Source organism: Manis javanica, chromosome 11 (genome assembly GCF_040802235.1).
Source record: "Manis javanica isolate MJ-LG chromosome 11, MJ_LKY, whole genome shotgun sequence".
NCBI classification, from domain to species: domain Eukaryota; kingdom Metazoa; phylum Chordata; class Mammalia; order Pholidota; family Manidae; genus Manis; species Manis javanica.
Window position 1 is genome coordinate 95,324,212 of NC_133166.1, and position 27,920 is coordinate 95,352,131.

Sequence of the window (27,920 nt, forward strand, 5' to 3'; positions counted from 1 at the left end):
TTTGCTAATGATAGCATACAATTTTTCTGATAAAATGCAGTCATGGAGAACTGAAAATTTAAGCCCCACTCAGGTCCTCAATGATTTTAGAAAGAGACAAGTAATTTATAAAGTTATGTTAATTCTGTTCTGATGACTCTATGTCACACTGCACTGTTACAATAATAGTCTTACATATAAGTTCATCTTAATCTGCAAAGTTTTATAATTTCCATAGAATTTCTGCCAGTGGGAGGAAGAGAACCAAACTTGATAGACACCTGGGTGCTGGTGGTCATTTAGACTCACCCACTAGATGCGAGATGGGCAACTCAGTGACCAGTGGGTCTTGGCAGACTGGAGCAGTACTACGTGGCATGGGCCACGGGGGGGTCCGTATATATATATATGTTGACCGTTGGATGTATAAGTAAAAAGATTGGTACAGGCTTTTAGGTAAATTAACCAGAATTTAGACATTCAAATAAATTTCCTTCCTCCCCAAGTAATTGTTTAAGATACCATACCCTTATTTCCTAATGAACTTTATTTAAATGATGTTTCTTTGGGGAAAGTTATTTGGAATCTTCTGGTATTTGGAGCCAGGTTTTTTGGATTTTTAGTTTTTGTTTGCTTGTTTCTTTGCTGGTGTTTGAGCAGCTTAGGAAAATTGGTTATGATTTCAGCCACATTTCTCTGTTTTGATCACAATTATTTTGAACAATGACACTGTCATTGCAGTAAATGTTTCTCAACATGATTGCAGGAGCCATTGGACTGTCACTGCTGGTATAACCCTTCAGGGACATCCAGAACATTCTTTCACAACAGCACCCACAGCCTGGGCTCTTATTACATGAAGAAAAGGTTTTGTATTCAAACAAATTTGGGAAACTGCAGAAGAAAATCAAATGTGTACATTTTTCTATGTCAAGACTTCTCAGAATATTTCATGTCAGTGTGCCCTGTGATCTCGGCAGGGGATTATTTAAAGCATCTAGCTGATGAATGTTCTGTGGAACACACTTTGAGGAATGATGTTTTTTAGTAACACCTCATATTTCATAGTCCATACCTCCCAAACAAATCTGGTTGTTTGAAAAAAATAGGGGGTGTAAATAGTAAGGTGGCACCTGAATAACAAAGGGGTGGATCCTGCCCTCTGTCCTGTCCCCTTCTCAAATGCAGGAGCAGGAATGGCTCCCCTCTCCCCCACCACATTTTTTTCCCCCTTCCAGAACAAGAACCAGGGCACTTGGAACAAACAAAACTGATTGTGCAAAGAATCAGGCACAGTGGTTCCGAGTTGCTCTAAGGCTCATGTCTGAATTAAAGGCGAGGCCACCTATGAGGAAATAAAAGGGCCTGCTCAGAGATCAAATAAAGCATTTGTATAGAACCTTATTCAAAATGGGTACAAATGCATCAATTCTTCAGAATTATAGGTGAATCAAAGGGAAATCACATCCAAGGAGATAAAGCAACAGCCAGCAGTCTAACCACGTACAGTGCAGAGTTGCAACTTTGAAGCTTCTGGCCTGGTGTGCCAGAGAGCCAGATGTGGCAGGTGGAATTACAGCAGCTCCAGATAAGCATCTGGAGTGTGTGAATCTGCCCCACAGAAAATTAAGAGGTTCACAAGAAGGTGGTGAGAATGACCAGTTGAAAATACATCTTTGAAAGAAAAATGACTTTGAAGAATATAGGATATCCTCTTTCTTAAAAAATAAAAATTAGACCTAAGCTCAAATTGCTCTGTTTACTGGTAGTAGTGGGAAAGGGTCCTATATGAGGATTTTCCAAGTTCCAAAACTGCAAGACCCTTAAGATTTCTCTCTTCTCTGGCAAAGCAAGAAAGAGAAGAGGGAGCGAGGGAGGGGGAAGGGGAGAAGAGAGAGAGAGAAACCCCAGGGAGTGTTGTGTGACTGTAGACGTGAAGAAAGAATGGTGCTCTGTGATTGTTACTGGTAATTTGAACCCTAATTCAGTCACTTCCCAGGTCTGAAGGCCTGAAGGAGGCTTCCTTCTATGAATTAGATAGAGAATTATGATTATTTTTGTTGCTGAAAAGATATGCATTATATAAAACAGGTGTCAGATAGGAACAATTTCATAAAGACAATACACAATGCTGTGATTACTGCCTTACAGTGAGCAATGATTTAGGTCACAGAATCCTCTGGCTTGCAGGGACCTTAGAGATTATCTAGTCAACTCCCTCACATGGTAGACGCCACAGCTGAGGAGCAGCGAAAACGTTGGACTTGGGAAGAAAGCCTGATTAGGATGGGTGAACCGACATGGTGCAGTGGTCCTGACTCCCAGTTCAGTGTGTTCTCTTTGTCATGCTTCCTGTCTTCCATGCAGGCCCCCAAATGCTTTCCTAATATTTGAAAGCATTATTCCGATATTAATAATGCTTTTCAACACCGCATGGGAAGTGATGCGAATATAGGCATGCGGTGTTTTCAGTTCCAAGACGGTCTCCTTTGCAGTGGGTAGTGACTGTCTACACTTTCCCTTTAAAGGGAAAAGAAGACGAAGAAGGGATGCACATCCAAGTGCTGGGGGAGGGTTAGGTTAACTACAGGGAAATGTTACCTCTCTCTGGCCTGGTGGTGACACTCATTCTCTGGGTATGTGCAACCATTAAGTAGATTCTAAATGTGGAAAATAGATAGCTAAGTCATTTGGTAACACACACGAAGTCATCACCTCTAGGACATTCCTTTGTCCATGAATTATCATCTCAGCCTGTGATCTCATCTGACTCAGCTCTCCTGCTCTGAGCACCCACAGCTGGTAGCCTTAAAGCCCTCTCCCCAGCCATCATCTTCTGATCCTCACAATTGACCAGTGAGGAAAGACAGGTATCCATTTGCATGTAAGGAAATAGAGATTCCGAGACACTAAATTCCTTGCCCAGAGGCAGGCTGCAAACCCAGGTAATGAGCCTCCCAAATCTGTGCTAAGTGTTCCCCAAAGCTCCTCCTGGGGCCACCGTGTGGGGAAGGGTGCCTGGGCGCACGAGGACTGTGCGTCCCCGGTGAGTCTGCTGTGAATGGGAGCGAGGATGCATCAGGTTAGCAAGATGAGAGAAGTGGGTAGGGGTGGGGTGGCACGTTGATGGAGGGCCGTTGAAGACAGGTGGGAGATTGTGACTAGATGTGACAGGCAGTAGGGGCTGCTGTAGTAGTCTTGACAGCATGAAGGACAAGGTGGCACTCGAGGACGATTATTCTCTGCAGTAACAGCAGGAACTCCATCCAGAGACAAACATCAGCATCCTTCCTGTGCCCGTCTCTGGGGTTTCCAAACTGCCTGTCACCATGAGAAAGATAAAAAGGCTTCTCAGTTGGCATCCGGCCAGCTAATCTCAGCGCTGCAGTTCAAGGAGCAGTCCAGATGTGTCCTAGCAAGGAAACACTACATGTTTGGACAAAGGCTTGTTCAGGTATAAAATATGGCTCTGGGGTAGGTGACAATTCCTACCACATGTGTGGGAAGAGAGAATGGCGAGCTGGTTAACCTTGCTGTGGGAACAATATGCTTTCCCAGCCCTGCACCTTCCAGAAAGCTTGGTGTGCACTCAGTTCTCTAAACATCCAGGGATTAACATGTTTTTATTTGGGGTCACTATGCATTTCTTAGCTTCTATTAAACCGTATTAAACAGAAGGTACATGTGGGCTTCCTTGATGTTTATGTCCTACAGCACGTGGTGCTAAGGACACAGCACTGAGTTTGGAGTCAGATATTCCAAATTCTGTGTAACCTCGTAAGATGCCCCTACTGTGAGATCAACTAAGCAAAATGTTTCCAAGACTGTGAGTGTTCAGTAAATCCATGTTTTTGGCTAGGAGAGGTGAGTGGGAGCTTTTTTCAAAAGGAACAAACTCTTCCTTTTCCGATCTTTCCCCAGATGTCCTCATGGAGGATGTCTGGAGTGATACTGGGCATCTGTATTCTGAAAATGCCCCAGACAATTCTGATGTACAGCTGTGGCTGAGAACCACCACCAAATTACGGTTGCTTCTGTTTGACATTGTTTATGAAGAACTGAGCCTACGGACTTAGAACCTTAATTGTGTGTGTACAAATAATTGCTGCCTATTATTAGGTAACCTTAGCTCTTCAGTAAAGCAAAACCTCTACTTGAAAATGATGTAATAGTTTCCTGCAACCATTAAAATATTTTAAAATATATTTTATTTATATCCCATTTTTTTCCAGAAAGGATTGCAAATGGTTTTTAACAAGACAACTTCTCTACATACAATTTACTCTAATTCAGTTTGGCCTTCAGACCTAATTAGTTTGAATGAAGGAAGTTTTTCCATTTTTGAGTATTAATGTTTCTCCCAAAGTTCCTTTCTCTGAACCTACTCCCCATCTTTTAATCTCTCTCCAAGGACAGATATGGCAGAAATGGTGAATTGCAGTGGGTCTTGGGACCAACCTTAATAGAGAAACAGAAACCTCCAGATTTTGGAGGCTGTGTCAGATTCTATCAAAAGAATTTGGCTAAACAGACAGAGAGGAAGGCAGCAAATGGGAATACAAATGAGCTCATTATCCTGTCAATTTCCCATCATCTATGACTGCTTGACTTTCGCAGGTGTCATAGGTCCACCAAATGTTCACCTTTTCTGCCTCTCTAGTGTAATAGGTTGCCAGGTAAAGCCATTATCCCAGAATCTCATCTACCTTCCTTTCCTGAAATATACCTTTGGAAGGGAAGAAGAAAAGCAATTACCATTTATTGAGTACCAAGTATTCTAAGGGTTATTTTAGTTTCAAACCACATAGAGACATAAAAGAACTATTTGGGAAGAAGCAATACAATGGAATGGACCAAGTTAAAGTTAGGAAAAGCTAACTTAAACACTTAAATGAATAAAAGCCTCTGAATACATAAAATCACAAATAACATCCAGGATGCATTAGGGTGTGGCTTTGGTGATTCCCACTCCCTCTTACTGGGCACTCGGATGAAGCCTCTCCTCTAGGACATTCCTTTGTCTCAGATCCATCCATTATTTTGGTTGTGTGTGTTGCTGAATCACACAGCATTGGTTACTTTCTAAAATGTAGCTGACAAACTAATTACAAAGACTGCAGACCTTCCATTTACATGTGCTTGAAGTGCAGGGTGCTCCCCCCAGCATTGTGAATTCTCTAGCTGTTAGCATTCCTGAGTACCAGGAACAGCACCCCCTAATCCCCAGCTCACGCAGGCAGAGGTCCATTTGTGTTGGCAGCCACCCTACAACCAGGCTCTTCTAAGTACTCGATTGGGTTGTTTGAAGCATTTCATACACACGGGGTTATAAGCATGAGAATGAGCTGTTACGGTTTTTAGAGATTTTCACACACTTCATGCTTCTCCTATACGTATGGGAAAAGAGGTTCAATTTTAAACATAACTTTAAAAAGTATTGCAATACTTTCAGCACTTTAATTTGTTGGCATATTGGCTAAAATTCTCCGAGACCCAATGACCCCTCAGCTGTCGTGCGATTCATGTTTTTTTCCATATGAATTTTGAAATAGATATTTGTAAGTGGCTTTCAAAATGTATCCTGTTTTCTTTCCCAGACCCCAAATGACTTATTTATTTTTATTGACTTTTTAGTTTTCTCTAAAAGGCTTTTTGATGAATAAAGAAGGATTGTTGTAAAGAAGTGTTTTCTTTACGTGGTTAAACTGGTTTAGTTATTGTCTCTATGTCCATTTTAGTTTTGTTTTCTTCCATTGTATAATTGTGCAGCAAATCTAGTGGGCTTACTTCAGTGTAATAGGTCTCTCATCAACACTGTGTGTGCAGTAGGAGTCCTTGTCCGCCCCATATCTCCATTCCATCCACCCTCCCTGGGGCCCCCATTGCCACAGAAAGAACTCCATAGTTTGCAGGCACAGCCAGAAGACATTCAACGCCTCCCATCCCAAGTTATTCTAGGCAAGGAGTTGCTTCTGTTCTTAAGACTTCAAAAGAGACAATTCAATAATCACCTATGATGACTTGTTCCAAATAATCACATTTACAGAAGACATTTGACGTATTTTTTTTTTTGCCAATTTGTATCCATCTTTTCTCAATCTAGATGGGGGTTTTTCAGCTGTGAGCAGCAATGTTCTTGTTAGTGGGTTGAAATCAATTGAGCGGATCTTGGTTGGCATGAAAAAGAAATTGAATGGAATGAAATAGACTACAAAGTGAAAGACTGTCCTGGGGAACTTTGTTTTGTGTGTGTGCGCGCGCAGGTGTATGTGCATGTGCGTGCGCACGCACATAGGTTTCCACCTACTACAACATACAGCAGCCTTTCATTTTGCTGCATCTTCCAAATCTGAGTAAGGGAATCTTTTTTCAAATAGCATCCAAGTAACAATGAGCCAAGCCGGCCTAAGTTCCTCTGTATCTCTCTCCTGCCCAGCTTGTGGCATAAAGGGCCTATGGTCTTTCTGGCTGTTGGAATACTTACCAAAGATATAGAACATCAAATTGAATCACAAATCAACTGAAAAACAGAATTTTAGACTCAGGAAGGATATAAACATTATTACTTAAATTCTGTCATTTTTGCATATTAGGAAACTGAGACCCAGTTAACTAACCCAAAGCCATGCGGCTTATTTGTTAACATTCCCTTCTGCTCAGAAGCCTCATTCTAAAATAGCATTACTTTGTTCAACTAAGCAACATTTATTAAGCATAGGAGATTTATACCCTAAGCAGTGGATATAGAGCTTTTTTACTGCAATCTAGTATTTAAATTGCAATCCACTATAGATAAGCACAGGTATGATCAAGTGCCTATATAGTTAAACAAAATTTTCACAGTACATACCCTTACAACACCTGGTGTACTTTTCTGTTTTTGATTCTATTCATGTGTGGGGTACATGTTACATGCTATAGCACAGAAATAAAAAATGCTGCCTTAAATAAGATAGAAGTGTCTTTCTCATACGCTGGGGTAAGTAATTCAACACTGGCTGGATGGGTTTGCCTGTCAAGACCATGCAGGGATACAGTTCCTTCTATTTTGTTGGCCTCTTATTTCTAGGGGGTTGTCCTCATTGAGTTGGTTGAATTTGGTTCACCTACTCATCCACGTTCTAGCCTACAGGGAGGAAAAGTGGAAGTCCAGACTAAAGAGTTTTGTCTTCAGTGCAACCATGGATGTTGCATACACATTACTTCTTCTCACATCTCACTGGTCCAAATTTAACCATGTGGCCATACCTGAAAATTTATCCTAGCTTGTAGTCATATGTCCAGCTAGAGCTCACAATATATTTCTAAAAGGATAAAGAGTGAAGGGAGATTTGTAAAAAGGTAGTGGTGTCTACTACTATTGCATTTCATTCCATTTCAAACTTGTTGATAACTATCTACTAAATAGAATTCATAATCCACTAATAAGGCCACAGCATGCAGTTTTAAAATTGCTCTCCTGAAGCATGGTAGGCTACATATTATAAATAATTTTACCAAGCCAGCTTACCAAGAGAAGTTAAAAAATAGATACATTCAAAATACTGTCAATATTTTATCTCGTTTCTATTTTTACTAAAGTTACACATGCACAGAGTTGAAAGGGTAATATAATATTGTGAGTACCCACAGTCATTCCCAACTTTCACCTTCAATTTCTTACCTCTGGGATGTGTTTTCAACTCTCAAAACTGACTCTTTCAGTATTTATCTGCATGTGTTCATAAAGCATGTTCCTCTTTCGTCTTCTTGGTGCTTTAGTTTTAGTTATTTTTGATTGATTTCCCACTATAAAATTGACTCCTATACTTCTCACTTCCTACCCTTCATTCCTCACATACTTCTACTTCAGATTTCCAACAAAGTTATAACATAATTTTGATTAGATCAGCATTCAGTGTTTGCATTATTATGACTACAGAAATTAATTCACAGCTGCTCCATCTATTTTCCTAAGAATGATTTTCTTTCTTGCTCATTCTTTTATATGTTTCTATTAGTGTCTTTTCTAAAACCTCCTTGGTGCTCCATGTAGTTAGCACTAATCATCCCCCCCAATTTTCTTCCCAGTTATATATATCTCCACTCAATAGCTTCAAACTTATTAAGTAATGTATTAAAGGTAATTTTTTTGAAGGAAAATTTCCCAGAGTTTTTCAGTCTGGGCTAGTCTTCTAGAATGGCTGCAGAGGTATTACTTGAGGTCCTCTTTTCAACATCATCTTAGCTATTCCCTCCAATTCCTTCATGTGCTGGATACAGTTGCTTTCTTTTTTTTAAATTTTATTCATTAGACTGGAGCATATCCTCCAGTAATTACCTGGACAAGGGTGGAGGTAAGGAATGTACTAATATCTTACATGTTTGAAAAAGTCTTCATTTGACCTTTACAGTTAAATCATCATTTGGTTAGACATAAAATTTAGGTTAGGACTAATTTTCCTTCTGTATTTTGAAGATACTGCTCCATTGCCTTTTACTCCATTGGAGTAGCTATGGAGAAGTCTGATACTACTCTAATGCCTGGTCCTGTGTAGGAGGTCTGGTTTTTCTCTGTGGAAGTTTGTAGGCTTTCTCTTTGTCTTCAGTGTGCTGAAATTTTATAATGCATGCCTTGGTATGGATCTGTTTTTACTCACTGTTGGAAGCACTCGTTGGATCCTATATACCTGGAATATCAAATCCTTTTTTTCCTGGGAGATTTTCTTCAATTATTTCATTAATTATTTTTTTCCCTTCATTTTCTCTGTTATTCCTTTTTTTGAACTCTTATTATTATGATATTTGACCTCCTGTACTGGTCTTTGAATTTTATATATTTTTAGTCTTTCTATGGAAATCATTTTGTCTTTGTGTTCTTCCTAAGTTATCTTAGCTTTGTCTTTCAACACACGATCATGTTTTTTCTGCCATCAGCATTTTTTTATTTTCCAAGATCTCTCTCTCTCTTTGTTCTTTGAATGTTCCTTTTTAGAGCATTCTATTTAGGTCTCCGTTATTTCTGTGAAGATATTAGTGGTTTTGAGGGGTTTCATTTGTTGTTTCTTTTGGTGTGGTCTCTGCTCCCCTCAAGCTGCTTTCCTCCTGGTTGTTTGGTTCTTTGACTTCATTTTAGACGATTTTCTCAAATGTTTGGTGACACTTGGCTGTTCACATTCTAGACTGGGGCTGTAAAACCCCAGTTGGAAGCGGTGTCCCTGGAGGGCTTCCCTGGAGGGTGAGTTGGTTGGGACTTTTCTTCGGGGAACTCCAGAAGTCAGTATCTTTAGGTCCTTTCCGTTAGGCTAATCAGATGCCCTAGAGAAGAGTCTTGCAGTTTCCTGCTGCCAGTGTTCTGGGAGCCAAGTGGGGGAGAAGGAAGTGGGAGGAGGCAGAGCGGGTGGGTCTCAACATTCATGACACAGACCTTCTTCTGATCCTGCTTTCACTATGGTGCCCCCAACCTCCAATGTGCTGTTGTCCCTGGTTCAGAGGTCTTCTGTACAGAAAAAGCCTCCAGTCTTCTGCTGAGTGGTGTGAGGAAGGGGCAGTTGCCGAGAGCAGCAGAGTATGGGGGCCATCTGTGCTTTTTAAGTAGACTTCAACCAATCTTCCTCTTTTAGCCCTACCTTCAACCCTATACATTCAGAGGTATCTGGTTCACCAAGTCATGAAGCTGTATAGGTTCTGAGTTTAAATCAGGTTACTTCTATGGCTTTCCTTACTCTGGGGTAAGGATGCAGTTTCCTTGACTCTCCTGTCAGTTATTACTTGGACATCTGCTTTCCAGATTCCAAAATATTATTTTGTCTTTTTTTTCTTCCTATTTTATTTGTTCTTGTGGGTTTATTTCTTTAAAAAAAAAATCTTGTTTCTATTATGTTAGTGGAAATTCCGAAGGATGTAGAGGTTCAATATGTGTGTTCAATTTCTATGTCTAACTGCCATGTTTAGGCCTCTCAAATTATTTTAAACAAATGCCTTTAACCCTTTTTTTACTGTCCCTTCCCACAAGCCCTCAGAATTATTAAGAAGTAGTGCCATTGTCTAATTTACATGTCACTTACCATTATCTGTATTTCTTTAGTGGAACTGCTTTTGAACTTTAACACCCAATATGTAGATAGTAGAAGGAGGAGGGAGAAAATGGATAGAAACCAACTCATCCTCAAACTCAATGATCATCCCTTCAATTACTGAAAGGCAATTGCATCTAACATTTTAGAAGAGTAACAAGAAAAAAACAGTTCTAAACATTGACATTTGTATAGCCTGCACTGCTTTTTTTTTTTTTTTTGCTGGCATTATGAAATATTTTGGCAGACAACTTGAAAACTCTGCTTTTTAAGGTGTCTGACCATGATTACAGCCCTGAAAATAAATGAATAGAACTTGCCCTGTAGTTTCTGGGGCCGTCAGAAAACATGCCCACAGCTCTGTGGCTTTTCTCTTTAATCAGAAGAAAAGCTAGGAAACCTCAGGCTGTGACAATAACAAACTGCTAGATTACGTGGCACCCAAATTTCCAGTCCTCACACAATCAAGGGAAATGACATTGATTCAATGTGCCCATAATCACTTTCTAGCCAAGAGTAGCAGAGTGGGTGGGGTAGTTTTGAAAAGGTCTGTGAGATTTGGCATCATAGACCTAGAGGGCCATGATTCAACTTCTGGCTTCATCATTTACTAGCTGTGTGGGTTTGTACCAGTTACTTAGCAGATCTGGGCTCAACTCTTCATTTTTAAATCAAAGACAATAATGTCTTCTTTGAAGGATCAGAGACAGTGCTTGCAAATCTCCTATCACAATGTCTGACACCCAGTAAGTACCTGGGGAGAGGTAGTCATTCTATTATTATGACAGTGGGCAAAAACATGGAATATCTCACCAGACTGTGGGTAGTTCACCAGACTGAACAAGAAGAGGAGAAAAAAAAAAAAGTGAGGGAGTCCTCAGTTGGGAATATCTTCTCCCTTCCGGATAAATGGTTCCATGTGAACCATCCCAGATTAGTGAAGCAGGGAGGTGGTGAAATAGGGCATATAATTCATGTTGCAGTTCATTAGGAGGGATCAAGTCTCCTCTGCTTCACCGAAGCTCATCTCTGGAGCTCCGTTTAAATAGTGTGCTGAGCCTTAGTTAGTGTGAACAATAATATCCCTAGTCACTGCCAGCAAATAACCTTTTTTTCCAACAATGAACTCCAGGGCATCCCGAAATTAACGTGGAGTTAATTTTAGCAGAGACATAACAAATGAGGCTGCCTGAAAGGAAAGGAGAAGGAGGGTACATGCGCTCACATTAAGTAGGGCAGAAGCGCAATCAAATATGCCAAGAGAGTTGAAATCTCTCAATGGTACAACAACTTTGGTGTATTTGCACATCTATATATAAACTCTGTGTGTATGTTAGACACATGGAGACATGCACATCTCTGCCCCAGGCAGCTTTAGCAGGACTGTCACAGGGGAGATTGGAGAGTGAGTAGGGACGGAGCTGGTGAAGACTGCAGGCCTGAGCTGTAGGTACAGGTCTGGGGCCAGAGCTTCGGTCCTTCTCTCCTTTCCCTCCTTCCTGCCCTTGACTTCCACACCTTTACATACAGAAAGCTCCTGTCTCTCACACTGTTAAACCCTGAAAAGTAACGAGATTGCCTTGATCTTTGGTTTAAAAAGCCTTGAAAAATAATCCATTTGTGAAGCTGAAAATAAGGAATTAAAAAGAAAAGGAAAAAAAATAACAAAACCCTACAAAAATCAACCCTTAGCACTTGACCTAGCTAAACCAACGTGTTAATTCTTGTTTCTCTTCTTTCTAATAGTCCTAAAATAAGCTGCCTTTGGGTGGAAGTTCCTGGGCTCCAGAGCCACTGCTTTTAACAACAGACCACTGCCTTGTAAAGAAAGCAGGAACCCTCTCAAAATAGCCTCACTTTTCTTTGTTTCTGATTTTATTGACCACCACAAGCAGCTTGCATTATTTCCCTGCTTACGTCTGCGGCTTTCTATAGCACAGAAGTTCTATGTCTGTCCCCGGAGTGACATAGAACATGGCCACAAGGTGAGACTTTGGGACGAAGTGCAAGCTGGTCATCTGATTTAGAGTCATACTTCAGATTTCTTTCTAAAGGCCAAAGCGTTTATTAGAATAAGTGCAGCCCCCGTGCCTGACAAATGGGGACACATCTGGCTCTAATGCTGACATAAACCTCACCGTGTTAATTACTCTGATAGCTAAAGCTACGCAGGGAGTAGAACATTATTTATAGTGATCTTTACTAAGTAAATCATTTAAAAAATGTCTTTATAAATGTAATAGTTTCCTTTCAAGAAGCCCTCCAGAAATAAAGCCTCTCTCCCTGTCTTGCAGGGAGAGAGACAGAAGCCGTCTTGATTCATGCCCACGATTATCAGCGATGCAAATCGCTTTCACTTATTAAGTCTTGTTCAATATCCTAATGAAGTCTTTCTGAGCAGATCTGGTGATTCCAAAGAAAGTGACTGTGAACTCATGTCCTTTCAGCATGTGGAGAAAGAGCAGTACTATAAAGGAAACCTCATTTGCCATAATTCCTCCCCTGCCCAGGACCTCTTTCTCAGTTTCTACTTCGCAGCAGGAGACAATTAACCTTTTCAGTGCCAGAAGTGGTTCCCAGCACATTCCAGCTGCGAAGGCCAGCAGGGTCAGAGGAAGATGGAAGTTCTCTTTAGTTCTCACTTCCATGGAACAGTTCTAAGACACTGGACTGCAGAGCAGGAATTTAAAATGTAGCTGCTGGTTATGTTTGTGGACTTGGGCATATGTGGTATCTTGCACCCTACCCAAGTCTTTTAAAATGCCAACTCCAGCCTGCGTGGCATGCTTCTTCAGCTTGAATCAAAGATGGCCAGAAATGAAAGCAAATTCCCTGAAGGAAAAACTGTTCCACCCGAAATGCCGGACTTTCTTTGTGATCTGTGAGGAAGTAGGTTTTATTGAGGGTGAACGTGGGGGAGTGTGGCGCTGGGGGTGGTGACTTAGGGGTTTTCCTTTGGCTTTCTTTTACAGCTCTGCTCCTTGCTGTGGCTCTGCTTGCATTTGGGGTGGCCCAGGTGGCCAAGGCTGAGGCCTGTGCTGAGCTCCCACCTGTGGATAGACATGTAGCGATTTCCTAACGTCACCACCACTTCCTGCTTCCAGAAGCAATAGGTGCAGGTGAAGGACAGAAGGATTCTGCTGGGGCAGACAGAAGTGACCAAGGGCAGAGGGCAGGCTGGGGGCTGGGGATTTCCTCTACTCACCTCCTTTTCAGGGCCCACTGGGGTGAGCACCTCCACTGAGTCATCCCCTCTGACTTCCAGGAATTTGCTCTGTGGTTCCACTCCCTAGCTCAGGCTGCACGTGTCAGCCCATGTCCTGATGTAAAGGCAGGCTTTGGGTTTCAGTAAAGACAGAGAGAGAAGCAGGCAATTTCCTGGTTTGCCTTGGAACATAAAACAGCTCCGACCTGACTGACCACTTACTTAGGGACTCATGTGACCCCCTCCTTGTCCTTACAGGGGCAGGCCCAAGGCTGAGTAGCTCCCAGCACAGGGACTGCCGTGAGCCAAACATGAAACCTTCTCGTTTCATAGCATGAGCTTGCTTCTTGCTGGCGAAAGGACACCACTACTCATTTTGTTCTCCCTAAAGATTTTCAGAGCAGGGCAAGATCTGTAGAGGTGCAGTGGGTTTAGGGAGACAAGGAAAGGAGGTGGTGAGGGTTTGGAAGATGAATGCTGAGTCTTTGTCAAAGAGGATGTCTACTGAAATCAACATGACCTTCACATTTAAAAAGGTGTATTCAGCATCTTATGGAGGACCATGGCCCAGAGCATCAGCGTGATCTGATAAACCATTCCGAGGCCCCTTTGCTTGGGAATGCCTTAAATACTAGTTTACAACAGGCGGTGGGTGCAGGGGAGAGGTTCTGTCAGTCAAATGCATCAGGGTGCGTCCAAAAAAAAAACAGATAATGGGTATTCTGATACCATCTATGTGTGAGAGGAAATAACAATTAGGATTGTTAATTTTTCTCCTAAAAGAGTCTAGTAGAAAACACAAGAACCCAGACCCGTTTGTTTTCTTTTGAGGATTCCCAGCTGGTTTTTCTCTGGTCATGGGTAGGGGTGAGGGGCTGCAGGGTGTCTTCCCAGCACAGCAGGAACTGACCTGGATGACTTGGGCCTCTGCAGCTTGCATAGCTCTTTGCCTGTGGGACCACCATGGGGAACCACAAAGTTCATTTTATTTCACAAGGAGGACAGAAAATTGGGGTGAGATTGTGGGCTACTTGGCACCCTACAGACCCAGGTGGGAAGAGAAGCTGCCCGTTGAGTCTATTCCCTTGTGGGGTGAAGGCACAATCCACCCCCACATTAGTGCTGACAAGGGGTGCAGCCAGGCCACACACATCTAAGTCAGAACACAGATTTCAGAACTCACATGAGCCATGGGGATTGTGGGGAAAATGGAGATTTCTGACCAGGATTCCCACCTGGCCTTAATAGCACTCATTGTGTATCTGTAATAAGAGCCTGTTTGCACGTTTATGGTATGCTTACCAGTGACAGAGCCACTGGTCCGTCACAGTAGAACTGGCCCAGGGGTGGAGAGGAAACACCCATTCCCCCCTCCTCTCAGTACCTGATATAGAATTGGTCAGGTGTCTGCCAGTCACCAGAGACCTACCCACAGAGTTCCTCCTGGTGCTGGGGGCAAGGAAGTGGCATGTGAGCCGTGAGAGGGGGAAAGAACCGTGGAGCCCCGTGCTCCTGGTGGGCTAAGCCTGAGTGGCAGGGGAGCAAGGAGAGACTGAGACTTACTGCCATGAGAATAAACCTCCTTTTAAGGCGCCAACGTCTTGCCCTTGCCTTAATTCGGTCTCACTGAATTCATAGGGAACTTACCCCAGGCAGGGAACCCTCTCCTCCTGGAGCACCAGGGATCATTTACAATCCCACCTTCTTACTCTGGCTCCTAACTCATGCTGCCACCTCCCCCAAGCTTCCCCTCACACCTCTATTTTTTTTAACATAAGCACCACAATGGATCTTTGTGCACCTGACTTGCTGAACAAATAAATGAGTCAAGTGAGTAGATGGCGAGAGAATTAGGGCTATGCTGACTCAGCTATGTTTGAGCCACTGCACTTTTAAGACCTTTGATCAGCTGTGTCAACTCTGAACCAACCAATCTCATCTCTAAAATGGGAATTGATGTGACCTCATTCGACCTGCCCCAATAGCCTGTGTTTCTCTGCAGCACAGTGGAAAGGTGGATGTGGTAATGCTTTGGAAAACCCAAGGTGCTTTATGAGTTTTGGGTATTGTTATTAGGAGGGATAGGGTTTGTGGCTTCTTTCCTCATTCTCCCTTTCTGTGCTCAAAGCTCACGTGTCCCCTTCTCTGTGAAATCTCCCCTAATTTTCCCTGGCAGAATTCCTCACCCTTTCATCTGTGCTTTCCTACCCATCGCTTCACCAGCCCGACGTTGTTATCAAGTTTGTGTTGTATGCCCCTCTGCATCCACAGCAGTAATAACCCAGCTAACACTCATTGAGGATCCATTACATGCCAAGTCACTGTTCTGAATGTGTTACATTATTTACTCACTTCAATCTCGAACAACCCATTTCGCAGAAGAAGCTGAGGCACAGAGAATTAAGTCGACGTGTCCAAAGCTGGGAAGTGGGGTGGTCAGGTTCTGAACCCAGACAGTGGGCTCCAGCCTTGCCATTCCATGGCCCCTCAGTCTGCACCGTGCTTTACACACTGTAGTAGTACAGTAAATGTTGGAGAAGTGGGAAAATCTGTGGAATCGGGCAATGTTTTCTGTCTGCTAAAGGTTTGTTCTGAGAAGCAAGTGAAAAATATAAGTGAGGGTGATTTGTAAATGAGAAAGCAGTAGGCATTTAGAGGTTATTGTTATAATTAAATATTTTTAATGACAATATAAGTAGAAATGTCTAGGACATAGCTAAAGAAGCATCTATGAAAATATCCACCATCTGTTTTGGGGCAGTTTTGTGAATGCTTTATGAAATGGTTCACAGATTTCTAGACTTCTTTCTTGACCCCCTGCCAAACTTTCAGGTTAATGCTATTTGAGCAACTTTGCTTCAATCTCACTCTGAATCTTTATTGTTTAACCTTGTGTTTCTTTTATTTTTATTTTTTTAAATTATGGTAAAATATACATAATGTAACATTTGCCAATTTACAAGTACAGTTCATTAAAAGCATTCACATTATTGTACAACCACTACCACCATCCATTTCCAGAAGATTTTTCATCTTCCAAAATGGAAACTTTATACTGATTAAACAATAACTTCCCCAGCCCCTGACAACCACTCTTGTGCTTTGTGTTTGTGTGAATTTGACTACTCTAGGAGCCTCATGTATGTGGAATCATGCACTATTTATCCTTCTGTGTCTGGCTTATTTCACTTAGCATAATAGCTTCAAGATTTACCCACGCTGTAGCATGTGCCAGAATTTCCTTCCTTCTTGAGGCAGAATAATATTCCACGGTATGTATATTCCACATTTTGTTTACCTAAGTCATCTATCAATGGGCCCTTGGGTTGCTTCCACTTTTGCCTGTGGTAAATAATACTGTTATGAACATGGGTGTACAAATATCTGTTTGTGTCTGTCTTTCAATTCCTTTGGGTATATAACCTAGTAGTGGAATTGCCAGATCATGTGGCAATTTATTTTAAAAATTTTTCAAGGAACCACCAAACCATTTTCTACAACAGCTATACCATTTAAATTCCTACCAGCAATGAACAAGGGCTCCATTTTCTTTACATCCTCAGCAAGAGTTGTTATTTTCTGTTTTTTGGTTTTTTGATAATAGCCATCCTAGTGGATGTGAAGTAGGTCACTCTGAATCTTTGAATGATTCATTTTTTTACTTATTTTCTTCCATATCTCTGATTTATTTTTCACTTTCAAAAAACCTATCTTTGCCACAGTAAATAGACATGATTTTGTCATCTTGAATTTCTTTCCTTTACTTTTCCAGCCTTCAAACAGATGGCCCACCATGTGCCGGCTACAGGTGCTGGAAAACCCTGACGAATAGAACCATCATAGCTCTGTAGGAGTTTTCAAGGTCATTTGGCCCATAATTATGGTGGTTTGTTACCTAAAGGTATAAATTATCCCATTTATAGTTACATTTGGAAATACTATCTTACATATGACAAAAGTTAATTACACAGAATCCTGAAATTCTCACTTTTATAGATGCGAGTTTTCTGGATGCATGAAGATTTGACTCTGTAGGTCCTTCTTTTAATTTTTTTGAATCAACTTTTTATTTTAAAACACTTTTAGGGCTACTACAAAGTTAGTATAGAGAATTCCCATAAATCCCATACCATATTATTAACATCTTACATTTATATGGTATGTTTGTCATAATTAATGAACCAATACTGATACATTACTATTAACTGAAGTCCATAGTTTATTCAGGTTTTCCTAATTTTTATGTGATGTCTTTTTCTGCTCCAAGATTCCCATCTGAAATACCACATTGTGCTCAGGTATCATGTCTTCTTGATTGAACGGTTCCTTAGATGTTCCTTGTTTTTGATGATTTTGTCAGTTTTGAAGAGTGCTGGTAAGGCATTTTGTAGATTGTTTCTCTCTCGGGATTTTCCTGATGATTTTCTCATGATCAGACTGAGGTTATGGGTTTGGGGGAGGATGATGAGAGAGGTACGGCGCATTCTCACCACATCGTATTGAGATAGGGCAGGACATGGGACAAGGGTCATGTCATTGTAAAATTAACTTAGCCTGTGAAAAAAGATCAGCTTATTCTTTAACTTAATCTGGAGGCTGTTCTTCCTCTTCTTCAGTTAAGTAATTCGGTGACCAGGACGAGAGCAAGACCTCCAAAGTGTAAATTAACCTATGTAGATAAAGAATGCTAGGATCCAGACCAACACGGCCACCTAAATAACCCTATTCTTAAGACAAAACTTAACATTATGAATCAACTGTATACATTCATGCCTTATGCTTCCCCCTGCCCCTAAAGCCCTATAAAACTCCAAACCTCAAGCCCTTAAGCTCTCCTCTGAGGTTGTCCACACTTCCCGTCCTATGAATATGTACTGTTTGCCTTAAATAAAAGCTACTCACTGCTCAGCTTAGTGTGTCTTGTCTCTGTGCTCTTCTAGTGGTAAGTGTCTTTTCTATTTTGCTATGTCACTCTATTTTCCAGATGTAAGCACAAGTCTTCACACTGTCTCTGTTCTACTCCACATAAGTAGGAAGGGGCTACTGAGATCTCTGATTTAGACTCATAAGTTCCCATCACCTGGGTGACCCAAACAGGACTGCAGCTGTACCATCATGTTCTTTAGTAACCTGCCCAAAAATCTGCTTTCTTTGCTTTTGAGAAGTTCTCAGAACATAATCTCACTTGTCTGGTGCTCTGCAGCTCCCCCAAATCCTGGGGTGGTAAGAGCTTAGTTCCCACTCTGTGCAGATCCAAGAAGACACTGGACTCCAGGTGACCCTGGCGTTAGGAACACCCTATGTCAAGCAGGAGTTCAGTGAGCTTTCCTTTCCTCCCTCCGTTCGTCCTTGCCCTCTGCTGCCTGAAAGGCAGCTGCCATTCACTGCTGCTCTCACTTGAATGAACTCCTTCCTCATCTATACTTACCTTACATCCAAGCTGTTTGTGCATTCTTTCTCCATCAGAGTCAAGAACCCTCTCCCGGGCTGAGGTCTCACCAAGAGTGCAGGGAGACCTCCCTGGATTAGACTGCCCAGAAACAGTGTCAGGGTGCGTGTCAACATGGTTAGCTCTGTTGCTGTTGACCTTGATCACCTGGCTGAGGTCATGTTCGTCATGTTTCTCTACCGTAGAGTTACTCTTTCTTCTCCTTTTTGCATGTTGAACTCTTTGGAAGGAAGAGGATCACTTATAGGATAGGGAGTTGTGCTCCTTCTGAAGGGGGGTATCTACAGAATTATTCAGAATTCTGCAAGGGAGACTCTCTTCATTCACGTTTATTTGTTTATTCAATCACTTATTTATATCAGCATGACTCATGGCTATTTATTTTATACTTTGGATCATAATCCAGTATTATTGTATTTATTTTATTGCTGAAATTGTTCCAGCTCTGACCCTGGGGGGCTCTTTTAGTTGACTGCAGTGTCCCTTAGGCATACTTCCACATCATGGCGGGTTTTTGGTTTGTTTCTTTTTAAGCTTTCTTATTTTCTGGTACTTCAAGTTGCTCCAGTCTCATCTAGTAGTTTTCCTGCCTGAGCTTTAGAATCAAATATTTTCACAAGGAGCCCTGGTTCCTTCTACTGGAGAATAGGATTGGGAATCAAGATCTAGGTGTTCAGTGTGCTCTTATTGTGACTGGGGTGTCATCACGTTTAGGTCTCCTCAGTTGACAAAGAAAATATATGTGGGTAAAAAGGCCCTCAGTTTTGATTACTGACTTTAGTACTTCAGCTGAAAATATTGATAAAATATATGATATGTTCTGCATTCAGAACATAATATAATTAATGTAATTTAACCTGTTCTGGAGGCCTGGGGGTATTAACCTTGAATGCTGGTTATCTGGCTATGGTGCAGTATTGCCCTCAGCCCAAAGCAGCTTTGGAAGACTGTTTGTTCATGCACGGTGGTGCCATGCTGTTGTTCCTTTTGAAAGCTGTTCTGGCTTTTTGAAACCCTCCTAATTTTTTTCCTCTTGGTGTCTTTAAGAACTTCTTCTCCTTTCCTCTAATTTACTGTTTATGATCTGCTATCTGCTGGCAATCAGAGAACCTGGTTTGGTTAACCTGTCCACAAAGGAAAAGCTAAGTGAGGATCTGAGGTTCACTCCAGTGGATAAAATGGATCTTATAACACCAGTTCTGGACTATGCAGAAAAAATCTCCTTGCCTTCTTCTTTTCCTTACTCTCTGTTTCTCTGTGACGCCTTAGTTGGACACCAGTGTTGAATAGGGTAGGTCAACCATGTGTTCTAAATGTGAACATCAAACGTGAATCGGGTACTGGTGTGTGCAGCAGTTCTGCACCCAGGATCTCCAGTTATATTCCAATGGCTTCCAGTGCTGCGGAGGCAGCAGTAGGCGTGAAATGTGCATGAGCTCCGCTCCCTTGCTTGGGCTCCGGCAAGTCGTTCAACATCTCTGGGCCTAAGGCATCTGATGTAAAACAAGAGAGTTAGCCTAGAATCTCTAGGCTCCTTTCCAGCACTCACACCCTGTGACTTCTGAGTGAATTTTATTAATCTTAGGAGACCAGTGCGATCAAATGGACTCCAGAACATCTAGTCTCACTTAGCTGCCTTTAGACTGAGTGACCTTGGGAAAGTTGCTCTAAAATTCCCCACCTCATAGATACACAGGTGTGCATGTAGATACTTATTACATAGTAAAGGAGGCACTACAGATTGAGAGGAGAAGCATGATTGCCTGCAGATAATATCAGAAAAACTGGATTACTGTATGGAGAAAAAGAAAACTGGGTCTGCACATAAGGTCACTAGATAGATTAAATTCACTAGGAAGGTTTAATTGTAAATTTATGGAAGAAAATTTAGAATATCTTTGCAATTATATGAGGAAAGGTCTTAAATGTCAAAACACATGCCATAAGATTAAAAAAAAAGATGAAATAGATTCTATCAAACTTAGATGTATGCTAGCAACGTGGATGGATCTGGGAAGTGGGAAAAAAGTCTGAAACAGATGATATGTAACATTTGCGAAATTAAAAACATATTCACACAAGCCAGCAATATATATTTTACAAGAACACATTTCAAATGAAAGGGTAGACTTCAAGAAGGTTGCCTACAGAGAGGAGAGGGAAATGAGAGTGGGGTATAGAAATAAAGGAAAAGGGAATACACACCACAATAAAGAAATGCAAGCGGAGGGGCCTTGCACGGTTCTCTGATGATCATATGTCATATACGTATATGTATATATTTGGACACACATATATTTTTGCATATGTTTGCATAAACATCGCCCTCCCTAGACTGTGGGCTATAAGCCCCCTGAGGGCAGGAGTTAACATTTGCACACAGTAGGCATTTATATTGGTGGGATGAATAAATGAATGTACCTGAACTATCTGAACTAGCTACCTCACTGGGATTTTGTGGGGATAACATGAGATAATAGGCATAAATACTTACTAACACTTTAAAAGCTGTTGGCCTGTTTAAAAACAGTTTAAAAGCTGTTTAAAAGCGCTCCTTAGCATTCATCTGGCCCAATGGTTACGAGACCTCAGATATCATAGATGGGTTTAAGAATAGGTGGGTGGCTGAAAAAATAAGTGTCATAATCTGGGTCAGCCCATCCACATTTTTTGAGCCCAATTGTGGGTTCAAAAACCCATCATTATAATTTTATAAAAGAAAGGGGTTTTTGACATCATTGGGTAAGATACGTATAAAGTACTATGGAAATTAAAAGAGCCATTGGGATAGATTGAGAATATCAGAACAGGATTCTGAGAGAAGTTAATAATTGAACTAGGCCTAGAATGATTTTTTTTTTAACATCAGAGAAGTAGTAAATTTAAAATAAAGGATAGCACTTCTGATGAAAGCTTAATGAAAACTTCACTACATTCTTTCCATTCCTCTCAATTCTTCATGGCAACTTCATTGCAACCGGACCAGGACCATGAACCACTGAGCTGGTCCAGCTGCAGAGAGCTAGTTTTTGAGCTCATGGTAGGGCTAGAGCAGTGACCCAAGCTCCTGACTCATGAGAAAATTTTTTCCAACTGAACCCACTAAATTCTTCTGAAAGAAGCTCCCAAGATCCTATGAGGTCCTTCTAGAAAATTCCCTCTTATTTTGGCCAGCTCTCGATCGGCTGGCAGATCTTTAAAAAGAAAATTTCTTCTGATCCACTGAGGGGCAAGAGGTACTTTGAACTCAGTCTGGAGAGGAACTTGAGTTCATCATGTGCACATCCCAGACATGTTGCTATAGCACCTGAAATAAGTGAGTCACGGGGGAAACACTCAGGAATGGTGACAGCTACGTGTGCAAATCGCCGGTCGGCTTGCCAGCCAGCCAACAATGATATGCTCCCCTTCGGCCGTAAACCTGACCCAGCTGTGGGGTGTGAGCAAACCTGTGCGCAGGGAGGGAGAAGATTATTTCCTGTTGGCATCAGGCCCTTTTGAACCTTGACCTTCCTCAAACTGTCCTTACTTGATAAATGCAGGGTAGCAGAAGCTGAAGAGAATAAGCACCCAAATGCTGTGCATCAGCCATCTAAAACAGACCTCAGAATGAGATAGGAAACAACAATTCCATGGCAAGGAAAGCCATAAAGACAGATGTGCAATTTAGAAAATGCACTGATCTGGGGCCTCTGAAAGCACTGAGGTGGGTAAACAAATAGGGGAGGTGATTCCTTCATCTCCTTTGATTCACTTTTGAATGTTCCTGCTCTTCCATAATTAAAAAGAGTAAACACACCAAATAGACGAACTTTAAGTACTGTTTATGTTTCTGACACATCCTGACAGGGCCTGTGAAAGAGAGAGACATAGCAGCCAAGCTAGGTGCGTTGTAGCTGTTTCTTATCATGCTAACAGCTGCCCTGGTTATAGCTGTGAAAAGTAAGGTAGCCAACAGTTTTGAATTACTGGAAACTCATGTAGGACCAAACAAAACTTTTATAAAGAAGCACCAGGAACTCAGAGACATAGACAGGCACACGGATACACATGCACACCCCCTCCCCAGCCCCTACTCATGAGCAAACGGCCCACAGAAACTGCGTGGACAGAGGCAAAGGGAAGCGGAAGGTTAAACTCAAAGGCAGAGAGAAAAACAGTATGATTCTGGCATTGCCCTATTCAAACTGGCTGATTACAGTTAATGTAATTTTTCTCTATACATTTACATTTTGTGAGGGTTTTTTTGTTTGTTTCCCACATTAAAACTTTCCTGGGACTCAAAGAATGAATATAGGAAGTAAATGACATTCAAGAGGGGTAGAGGGGACGTTATGTGAAGGAAGGGTTTCAGGCCCACGTGGGTTTAGAGCCCTGAGTCCCTAAGAGCCCTCAGAGAGCCACCTCTCCCTCCCCTGACCTTGGTGTTTTGAAGGCCAAGGATAATCTGCATAACCTGATGGCCTTCCTCACTCATGCTCTTTCCCCTTCAAGTCACCCAGTAGATTACTGTCAAATTAATTCTTCTAAGGACAGTCCAAATGCATAACATTTTCTTGCTCACAATTCTTTTATGCTTCTCATTTATCCATGAATGAACTACTTGCGTGGCTTTATATTTTCTTCCCTCTGCTTTAGTTAAACTACCTGCTGTCCATTGATGAGGGCAGTTGTCCTTGGACTCTGCGCTGGATCTTCCTTCCTGACAGATGCCCACCTCCCGGGAGCTCCAGCTTTGCGGTTGAATTCTTGCCCATCTTTCAAGGCCTGTCTCAGCTATCACCTCTTCTGTGAAGCCCTCCCTGATGACCTTGGTCTCTCCTGATGATTCTTTTAATTCTTACAGTAATTTATATTTATCTATACTTATTTACATAGATAATCATATTTAATGATTATATACTATAGATAAATGATTGAACTTATTTACAGTTAAATGTATCTATAATTATTATCTATATATACATTACAGCATCGATCACACCTCTCCTTGCATTGTAAACAAGAAAACTTTATCTAGTGCCTTTTTTACTAGACTGAAAACTCCTGCACTGGACCTGTCATATTTGCCTCCCTTTTTTTTTTTTTGTTTCTTTCACTTTTTTAATGTTGAAAAGTTACATGTGATTATAAAAATGCACACAACCTAAATACACTGCTTAATATCTTACTACAAATAAAGTAGCAAGTAACCAGCACCCAGGTCAAGAAATAAAACACCACCAGTACATCAGAGGCCTCCACCCCTTCCCCCATATGACCCCCTTCACTCATTTTCACTTTTCTTCCCTCTTTAGCACCTGCCATGGAAGCTTGTGCTTAGCAAATAGTCAGGAAATGCTTGCAGGACTGATGAATAGATGATGTGGTAGCTGCCGCCTAAAGAAACATCAGAATCTATTATCATCCCTGGAAACAGGGCCCAAACTCCATGCCTCTAGTCAGTGGTGGGTCAGAATTCTCTTCCTGTATGCCTCTTGTTGCAACTAGTCGCCTTTTCGATATCATGAAAGATGCATATTCTGCAATCAGAGCGGTTATTTAAAGTGCACCTACAGGGTGAAGAGCTCTCAGCACCAGGGGATCAAAGTCCTGAGCAAGGGAAGGCACAGCTTTGTTAAGAAGTTTTTAGGGCTGTCTGGAAGTTAGAAAAAAGTAGTGGCTTTCTTTGGCGGGGGGGCGGGGTTTAACAGGGGCCTAACTCGAGCCGTGCCCAAGCCGGCACCTGATGCTTGGGAACAGGGGCAGGAAAAGGTTCCCTGTAATTGTACTCCCTGTGAAGTTGGGATCCTGAGCTTGAATCTGGTTTTCAGGATTTCTTGGAAGCCCCAAAGTGGGAAAGTATCTAGAATGATCCAAGGGTAATAGAACTAGGGATGATAACAGCATCTTATACCATCTTGTTGTTGTGACCAGTCACCTTTTCAATATTTATGTTTTATTTTTATCTCTGTATTAGAGAGGCATTATTTGTGCACAGGCTGTTAAAAACAGTTCTGAGGGAAACACTTCCAGCTGCTTCCTCCTGTTTTCCATCTGCTGCATTTATGCGTCTTTGTATGCATTTAACTGTTGCTTATTGGTGTCATTGGGATTTTACCGAGGACAGGGAAAAAATTTCCCTAAGGGTGGGTTGTCAGTTCAGTTGATCTGAAAGAGATTATCTTGGTTATTCACTAATAAGCGTTAAACTTCCAAGTGGAGCAATAAAACAAACTCCAGGAAACTTTAAGTTTTAAGAGTTAACTTGCTCCCGTTATATCTTTGTATTCCTATATTTATGCATCAGCTACTCTTCCTCCCATTTAATCTTAAATATGTAAATCCTCAATTTATCTGGAATTACTTAGTGAAAGGCTGATGTGTGAGTGTGGCAGATTATAATATTTCATCGCCACCCCTGATCCTCTTTACCTCTTATTCTTTTCATAGCAGATCAAAAAAGCTGCGTGCCTGCCACAAGAATATATTATTTTAAGAGACTTGGACTTAGAAATTGATTTCCTTGATGAGAAAAAGAAAAGTCTCCTTCTGACCCAGAGGGTCATTTCATAATCCTGTCACTCTACATCAAAAAAGCCTTTTTTTTTTCTTTTAGGAGATGAGAATATTTCTGAAAAGGAATTAATTTTTTAGCTACAGTAAAAACAGTGACTTGTAGACTTAGCCATCCTGAGAAGAGGGGACCAGTTCAGAACACAGCTTCTGCAATTAGAACAAGCTCTTGATATATTTTAGGATCAGGCAGTTTTCAATGGGAATTGGGATTTGAGATTTGTACCAGGGGATGAAATTGATATTATTATATTTTACTGATAATTTTAAGACTTGAGTTCGAGTCTTTAAAGAAAGTTTTTGGAAAGAGATTTCACTGCTTTCAAATATAGAATAATAATGGTTGAAGTGTCTGGCTTATCCTCCTTGGGTGTGGATTTAATTAATAGGCTATTAAGTAATTTGCCCAAGGTGATGCAGCTAGTAAATTGTAGAATTAGGATTTAAATGCAGATATCTTTCCGAAGGCCTGAGTCCCAAATCAATTAAGAAATTCGGGCATTAAAGACATAGAAGACTACTAAAGGATTTTAAACAGGTAGATGACACAAAGAGCTTTGCATTTGAGAAAAGCAATTCTAGCTACAACACTCTGAATTTCATTAAGAGATTCTGGGGTTTATTTTATCCGTTAATGGACTGTTTGCTTTGCTCTCCTTCCTTCTCTGGCCAGCTTCTGGAACCTGAAAGAGATAAGCCCACACTGGTCACTTTAACTTCTCATGGGCAACTTTGGGTAAAATTAGGTAGGACATGCCAAGGCTGGAAATGAAGTTGCCTATTTGTCTGTGGTAGTTTGGCCTCGTTATGAAGCATTGTCTGTATATTGTAGGTTCATATACATTAAACAAGAGATAAAAGTATTCCAAATGGTCATTTTCACTGTATAGTTTTTAAAAATTAAGTTCTTATAGAGTCTTATGAGATTCAGTGAAAATAAACACGCATACACAAATAAAGCAAAAATCAACTAAAGCATCTATGACCTTGTCCGACTTTGCCTTTTGTTTCTTACCCAGGGTTTTCTACCTGGCACTTCCTTTCCAAACCTCCTTGAGGGAGTCTCCATCGCAAGACCCAGTCTCCTCCCCCATAGCTTTTGCCCAGAGGCCATTGTCTTCTCATCTCTGAAAGCTTCTCCATCTGGTGTTCTCAGCTTCTGTGTTTCCAGAGAAACAGCATGACCAGGTGGGAGGTGCTTTGGGGCCCGCCACAGCTGGGTTCAAGTCCCAGGAATCTTTGGTTTCAAGGCTCTTGGTCTTGATTTCCTGATTATAAAAATGATAAATTAATCCAGAAGGTCTGTTGGGGGCTAAATGAGACAAGGTATTTGAGAGGACTTGATCTCTTGTAGGTTACTTGTTAGTTTCTTTTCCTTCCTTCTGAGACCTCAGTTCAAGGTTCTTTCATCTAACTTTCCTCTCAAGTCCAACCCTCTGTCCTCATGAACTTCCCTAACCCAGACCCTTCTTCACTCTCTGTCCCTTCAGCAATCAGAGACTCTAAGGTAATACCTGGCTTTGTAAATGGTTTACTCCTTTTGGTGAGCATATTTGGAGTCTCTCCTATCAGGCTCTTTGGGGGCAGAAGCCAAGTCTAATAAATTGTTCTAACATTCCTTCTGGGTCTACTCCAAGGGTCTGTACAAGGAATGCAGGTCACAAATGCAGCATTTATTGGCCATTAGGTGGGAAGGGCACATGATATGGAGGGGCAGGATGCCTTCCCACCATTAGTGTTAGTGAAATAATAATTCACCAGAGTTCCTTAAGCTTTTTATTTTATGCTTATTCAGGGATCGTGACAGTGACCATGGCTTCTTATTTATCAGCTACTGTGTCACCATTATGGAGTTCCTGAAAAGCTTGTTGAAATACAAGCTTACTGTCTTTGTCCCAGAAGAGGCAGATGTGGCTACATTTGATTTTTATAGAAGAGACCTCAGCAAATCTCTTAGGATGTGGGACTCTGATTAAATCTAACATAGAGAAATGCAAGATTTTGGTTTCCTTTCTTTCTTTTGCTCTACTTGCGCATAATTCTATGAGGAAGGAGACACTGCAAGAGAGGGAGTAGAAAGGAGAGTGTAACTGTTCGGCTCAGGTGTCTGACAGGCTGGGTCTGCAGCAGTAAATGACAGTAGCCCCCGTGATCATACGAAGTGGGTATCACAGGCAGCCACGCACTGCGGAAATTCTTTTAATGCTCTTAGCAATCCAATAAGTAGGTGCTCTTTTCCCCACTTTACAGATGAGCAAACTGTGGCTCTGCAGGTATTCGCCTGACTTTACTCAGCTACAAATGGCAGAGCCAGTGTATAACCCAGAGAGATGGCCCTTGAAGCTGGGCTTCTCGTCTCTGTGTTTTGCTGCCTGTGTAGCATGGTGATTTATCATAATTAAGACCTTTTATACAGGTATCCACTGGTGACCATTTTGACTGAGCCAGTCCCCGTGTCAATTGAATATAGAAACAGAAAGGCCAGGGGCTCAGGAAGCCATGGGCTCCCCTGGGGCGTCACCAACCGCATCTCTGATGCAGCTCAGCCTTGCGTATGTGCGGCTGTGTGAGGATTACAGGAGCCTATTTGGAGTCCTTCATACAGTCCTCTACACTCCCTGGTGTTCACCAGATGACCAGAGGGAGAGCTGGGGGGTCTCTCTTCTTGGGATGCCCC

At 41.6% G+C, this 27,920-nt stretch overlaps 1 long non-coding RNA gene across 1 annotated transcript in view; it reads left to right on the forward strand.

Annotated features, from left to right (window-relative positions):
- The window catches only part of LOC108392621 (uncharacterized), a 134,371-nt gene extending 110,903 nt beyond the window's left edge, over positions 1-23,468 (forward strand). Inside the window, exon 6 of the long non-coding RNA XR_012122852.1 lies at positions 23,327-23,468. This is a non-coding gene — a long non-coding RNA (uncharacterized lncRNA). The remainder of the gene's footprint in view (positions 1-23,326) is intronic.
- Positions 23,469-27,920: the final 4,452 nt, after the last annotated feature.